Source organism: Cibotium barometz, chromosome 45, assembly GCF_041138505.1.
Source record: "Cibotium barometz isolate CiBa-2024 chromosome 45, ASM4113850v1, whole genome shotgun sequence".
NCBI classification, from domain to species: Eukaryota; Viridiplantae; Streptophyta; class Polypodiopsida; order Cyatheales; family Cibotiaceae; genus Cibotium; species Cibotium barometz.
The window spans coordinates 41,506,692-41,513,598 of record NC_141090.1 but is presented as its reverse complement, the minus strand read 5'-3'; the positions used below and the strand labels follow the sequence as shown (position 1 = coordinate 41,513,598).

Here is a 6,907-nt window from a genome sequence, read left to right as displayed (position 1 = left end):
AGGTTTAATGCATATGCTTTGACACACCACATCCGCCGTACAGCTGATGCCCCCGACCATACTGCTGACATGGCATCCATACAGATGATGGCATACAGCCATTATGAAGATGTCACCCCCTCCTGCAAGCGGTAGTCCCCTGTGCTGCTGCATGGCACTACTACACAGTTGTAATGTCACCTCTGCTGCCACCCGACGCTGCCGTACAGCTGTGCACCTCCACTGCTGCTGCTGCTGTCATACAGGTTGCTGTACAGCTGTCGCTGGTGCTGTCCATACAGATGTTTTCTGTACACTTGCCCTCCGCCTTGGAATCAGCACACAATGGAGTGGAAGTAAGCACACAATGGAGTGGAAGTAAGGGGGTTCAGCATTCAACCAAGAACAATGCCTCTTCTGAAGTATTTGCACACATATGAATGCTCCCACATTGCTTTTCAAAATCACACATTGCTTTTCAACGTTAAATCACTTAAGTGTGATTTCTTCTATATCAATAATGTACTTGCAAAAAAAGGTTAGAAAACATTAAGACAATACAAGGTTAGGATATAATACTTACCTCGTGCAAAACTCATAAGACAGTAACGAGTGCACAGAGTAACTTATTCCGTCAGCTAGTTGCATCTATGGAACTTTTGTGCATGCACAAAATGCAGAGACATTCACATGCAAATAAATCCATGCAATGCTCTTGTACAAAAGGAAGTCACACACACATGTTCATGTCCTATGCCAATTGGCATAACAGGACATGAGTCACAAAAAATGAATATCATAAAGATTTTCCATGTTGCCGAGCTTTGTAGAATATTTCAATGCTAAAAATCCTCACATTCTGAATGGGAATGTTGGATTCCAACTTAGGAATCCTGTTATACCAGCCTCTCTTGTTCGATGTCATGTGCATGCACATGTACATGCTAATCCTAGTGTTAATCCTTGAAGGGGCAGCAGATAAAGACCAGATTTTGGAGCTTCAGCAGTATTATAAGGCATGTAAGGCATTGTGGAGGACCAGTACCCTGTCGGCCAGCAAATAGACATTTGGCAGACAATGTCGGCAATAAAAAGGGGTTTTCAGGTCCAAGGAACTGGCTGACACAAGTCGGCTAGTTCAAGCACTCTTCAAGGGCGTATATAAAGGCGGCACTAGCTCCTAGTTAGATATTTGACATCGCTTGGGTGTTAGGTCATAGACTAGGACTTAGATTAGATGCTGCTGCCTTTTTATGGGTAGACGGAGACCGAGAGCACCACTCCCAGACTACATCAGAGGGAGATGTCATGTGCATCCCGCACTTGGATGCCATGTAGACATATCTATACAGAAGGTGCAGGACTTGGGATGGTAAATTGGTCCCATGTGAGCCCAGTCCGGGACGAGTAAGCGAGGGATCCATCTCAGTCGTCTGAGGTTAGGTGTGCATTGTCCTGCACAAGAGTCCAAGGTCAGGTGTGCATTGTCCTGCACAAGAGTCCAAGGTCAGGTGTGCACTGTCCTGCAGATGAAACAGTGCCAGTCCGCATGACAGTGATTCTTGTGTGGTTAGTTAGGGCTTGCTTTTAGAACAAGGGGCCAGCCCATAGGGCTACCCCGGGTCTTTGTGTGGGCATGGGGATAGTGTGAAACCACCCCTAGGAAGGCCAGGAAGGCCCTGGCTGAACCCACCAGCCATGGAAGGGCTGTAGGACAGCCCTAGGGGCATGCGAGGGGCAGCCGACAGTTCATGCAACATTTATATGGCTGTAGGGCAAGTATGGGGCAGCCCATACAAGCTGCCCAGTCCCCAAACTGATTGCAAAACAGTGCCCAGCCCCTTGTTTCAGGTGCCTAGTGTCCAGCCATCAAGGGAAATGATGCGCAGATTTTATGTGATTTATTCAGCATTTAATGCTGATTTTACAGTCGTGGACAGAATTTATGCTGGCCGCTTGGAATAAGAACTGGCCGACTGCTGTTTACAGGTAGTATAAATAGGTGAGAGCTCAAGTCATTGTGTTATCTCATAATTCACCAAGTGCTCAAGCAATCAAGGGCCAGGACAGCCAAGGAGTGCTAACACAAAGGGGTGAAGGACTGCAGGTCAAGGGCAGAGATTTCTCAGCCAAGAAAGGTCAAGATTTCTGTATTTACTTTTCAGATTTACATTATTCTAATAAAGCAAATACACCATTCGTGGTGGGGGCCCGTATTTGGGACCCAATATTGTGTCCTCTCCTCTCTCCCTCTCTCTCTCTCTCTCTCTCTCTCTATTTTTTGCACATCTTCATTTAGTTTGTCCGTTAATTCTGTCGCGAAAAGTGTGCTGATTTCTGAGCATTGAAGTTACCGATCTTCTCTGAAGCTTCCGCATGTTACAGTGGTATCAGAGCCTACTTCAAGAGCTCAGCAAAGAAACCAAAATTTTTTCTCGCTCGTGTGGTTGGTGTTCAGACCCCGGTGGACTACCCTTTCGGAGTGACTCCTGTTCCTCGAAGGACGGTTGGTTTTCAGCATCCGGAAGCCTTCGAAAGTCTCCCACACACATAGTGAATGGCCAGATTGCGCTCCGGAAAGGAGGTGCATTTTTGTGCTATGGCGAGCTTCGACGACGAGAGAGCGCAAGAACCTTGGGACCAGAGTGCACCAGGTAGCCCAGCTACGGCACCAGGCTTGAGTGTTACAGATATGTTCCTGTAGATGATGCGAGTAATCGCATACTAGATAACCAAGTTGGAAGAGTAGAAGGCGCAGATCTTGGCTCTGGAAGAGCATACTTGTTCTCCAGCGTCGCGTTTTCCATCTCCTCCTCCCTCTCCTTCCGTATCCCAGATTCCAGATCCTCGACATAGGGACCCTCTCGCGGGGTCACGACTGCAGCCGAGCTCTTTGCTTGAGTTGCAGATGCGTGCATTGGAGATCCGACAACGAGAAGACGAAGCCATGTGACGTGTGGAGCACGAGCGTTACCTAGCAGCTTTGGACGCCAGATTGACACCGGCGGCGCCCTCGAATCATTTTCCTGAGAAAATGAATTTGAGTAAGTATAATGGTAAACTCGATCCCACAACTCTTTATTCATGGTTACATCAGTTTGAAGCTTACTTTGCCGTAGTTAGAACGACAGATACTGACAGAGTGATCTTAGCTAGTTGGTACTTGGAAGGTGAGGCCATTCCTTGGTGGACTCAGTGGACTCATACCCACACCAGACTAGGTATGGCAGCTTATGTGGGGGATGAGTTTGTCCGCGACCTTAAGTAGCGGTTTCTACCGCCCCACTACGAAGACGAGTTCAAGGGAGCTTGTCAGAACGCTCAACCAGTTCTTCAGTTTGCCAATAGAATTTTGACTTTATGTTTGCAATTAGGCTTATCTGATTTGGATAAGAAAGGGCAGTTTTTGTATGGCCTTGACACGCAAATCCAATGGGAGGTGCGTATGTTTATGCCAGCCACCTTCGAAGACGCACTCTCACTTGCGCAGAGTGCAGAAATGAAGCATAATGGTGGCAAGCCCAAGACTTCCCAGCCGGCTTCTCCCAAGGCCAGCGCCTCGGGGGGCAAAGGCCAGAACCAGACGGGGTCTTCCCCAGGACAGAGCCCGAGAGCCTCTGGCTCCAAGAGCTCGAACAATGCGTCTAAGCTTACTCGAGACTATAAAGCAGAGGTAGGCAAGACAAGTGGTAAGTTGAGTGCTGAGAGAAGCTTTCTCAGTACAAGGAGGAGGGTAGATGTTTCTTTTGTCATACAAAAAGACATACTTCTCGGGAGTGTCCTAAGAAGCCTCCAAAGCCCGCCGTCGCTGCCTCCACAGCTTTCGTGGTGAGCTCAGCTCCCACACAGACCCCAGTGGTTCCCCCTAGTTCTTCAAATCCCGGTGCTTCAGTTGGAGCAATTATATTAGCTAGGAGCTCGAAGATAAGCAGAAGGGTGCCCATGACTAGGAGTATGAGCACAACGAATTGCTCAAGTCCTTTGGCTACATAGGTGGCCAGAGAGTTGTCTTGTTTTTGACGGCGGCAGTACGGAGGATGTGGTCATGGAATAGGCTGCTAGGCGTGCGTGTTTCGACCTGACTTCGGTGGACAAACAGGTTGAGGGTTTTAGCACAACGACCGTCAAGTATGAAGCTCTTGGTGCTAAGTTAGTTATTCAGGGCATAGAATTTGTGCGTGATTTTATGGTTGCGCCTCTTGTAGGAGCAGACATAATTTTGGATATTTAGTAGTTTCACAAGTTTTTTCCAGATGTCAAGTGGGACAAGCACACGTTCCAGATCAATCGGAATGTGTCAAACGCCCTAGTGACCATTAAGTGTGAGCTTGGAATTCCGAACTTTCTGCTCATAAGCCACTTGCAAGCTAAGCGAGCAGTCAGGAAAGGCGCACAGTGTGCGAAGATATACATCTAGACAGCCCAGACGGTGGCCAATGCTTCCGAGAAGTACTCGGCTCTCCATGAAAAGTTCTAGAAGATTTTTCTTCGAGACAGTCTCCCTCCCCAACTCCCTCCGTCCAGACTGGAGGACCACAAGATTGACCTCCTCCCAGGCTCGGAACCCCCGAGCAAGTTTCCGTATCGCCTTTCCAAGGCAATGGAATTGGAGTTGGATCGCCAACTCCAAGAATTGTTGCAATCTGGCTTCATCCGCCCCAGCGTGTCGCCATTTGCAGCACCGATCTTATTTGTCAAGAAGAAAGATGGGTCTTCTCGATTGTGTGTTGATTATCGTGCACTCAATAAGCTGACTATCAAGAGTAGATTCCGGATGCCTCGAATAGATTATATTCTCGAGAGGTTGAATGGAGCAAAGGTGTTCTTGAAACTTGATTTAAAGAGTGGGTACCACCAGGTGCGGATTGTGGAGGGGGACATCCCCAAGACAGCCTTCCGTATAGAACGGGCCCACTATGAATTTGTGGTCATGCTATTTGGCTTGACGAACGTCCGAGACCGCATGATGATGCGTGTTTTTCGGGATTTGATTGGAAAGTGTGTGTTCATATTTCTGGACGACATACTGGTATTTTCAGCTACGGTTGAGCAGCATGACATTGATGTGGAGAAAGTCCTTAAGTTGCCGGAAAGCAACGAGCTCTACGTCAATGAAAAGAAGTTGGAATTTTATCTATTCCAGGTGCATTACTTGGGATACATAATTAGTGCCGAAGGCATTCGACTTGATTCGCTAAAGTGGCCGAGATTGCCAATTGGGAAATACCTCAGACAGCCTATGACATCAGATCCTTTGTGGGTATATGCCAGGCATACTCCACCCACATAGACAAGTTTTATGATCTCTCGACAGATCTCACCGATCGGCTAAAGGGTGTGAAAACAAGAAGGCAAAAGATTCGAATGACTCCACGAGCGTTGGAGGCATTCAAGAACCTCAAGGTGGCTTTATCAGAAGCGCCTTGTTTAGCACTTGCCTTGTGGAACGAGCCATTTCAGGTGATCACCAATGCGAGTAACATCGCAATTGGAGGGGTGTTACAACAGAATGGTCATCCAGTAGCTTACATGTCTCGTAAGTTACTGCCCGCAAAGAAAAACTACTCAGTCTACGATCGTGAACTCCTAGTAGTTATACAGGCTTTGAAACATTGGAAACATTTTCTTTATGGCCGTGACTTTGAGGTTCGCACTGACCACTCCATCGGGCATTACGCTGGATTCAGACAATGCCAAGTGCAGACAACACTGCTGGAGTCAGATATTCTAGCAATTCGGCAGTATGATTGAGTACCTTCTTGGAAAGGCCAATCCAGTGGCCGATGCTTTGAGCAGGAAGGGACAAGTGACTTCAATTTAGATGCTTTGATGTTGGTACAGGACTAGACGACATGAAGCACACGTACGCGGATTCTGAGGAATTCGGTACACAGTGGGAACAGGCATTGGATGCCACAGGACCATGCCACTTTCTGATACGCGATGGTTGGCTTTTCTACAAAGGCCGACTGTGTGTCATGAAGTCGTTCAAGGAAGCTCTTCTCCATGATGCCCATGACGCCATTACTAGTGGTCATAGGGGCATGAATTCGGCTCTGGAGAGATTGGAACGGCAATATGGCCAAAGATGAGGCGAGATGTGTTTACTTATGTACAACGCTGTGATATTTGTCAAAAGGTGAAAGTTCCTCGTGGAAAGAAGATAGGGTTGTTGTAGCCCTCGCCAATTCTTGAGGGTCCTTTCCAAGATATTTCAATGGACTTTGTCACGAATCTGCCTCTCCCAGTCCGAGTAGGCGTAATACACAGTGCTTAACTATTGTTGATAGATTTAGCAAATTTGTTATGCTTATTCCTTGCAGGGCCAATGTGATTGTTGGCATTATCGTCTCCAGATTGGGCATATATGTGCATATTTCATGCTGTATCTGGCTAGATTTATGAGGCCATGCATTCATGCTGTATCTGGCCAGATTTATGAGGCCATGTATTCATCTTATTTTAGATATTTTTTTGTCTATTTTTTAGACATTATTCTAGTATTTTTTGCATAGTCGGCTAGCCCACTGTTTTTATACTGGCCTTGTCCAACCTATAAATAGGTGGCTTGGGTTTGCATCATTAGCACATCATTATTCAGCTATTGCTGTTGGTTGTATGCACCTACGGGCAGCCCTCGTGCTCTACTTCAGCAAATAAGAAGTTTTCTACTTCAGTTCTTTTGCACGTGTGTTTCTTTGCAAGATCTATTTGCTGTTTTTTCTGATTTACAGCCATTCTTTCATGATATCAGAGCCCAGTGTTGCAAAGGGATCTGCATTTTCTACATCTACTGCTGTAGGCAAAGATCCACCGCATCTACATCTACAAAGGAGTTGTGTTTTCTGCTGTGGACCTGCGTTTGCTGCTGTGGACCTGCGTTTTCTGTTGTGGACCTGCGTTTTCCACAAAGGTGCTGCGTTTTTCC

At 47.0% G+C, this 6,907-nt stretch overlaps 1 protein-coding gene across 1 annotated transcript in view; it reads left to right on the top strand.

Moving 5' to 3' along the window:
• LOC147612769 (uncharacterized) overlaps positions 1–6,907 on the top strand; it is a 91,650-nt gene that overhangs the window by 1,330 nt on the left and 83,413 nt on the right. The gene's annotated exons all lie outside the window — the stretch shown is intronic.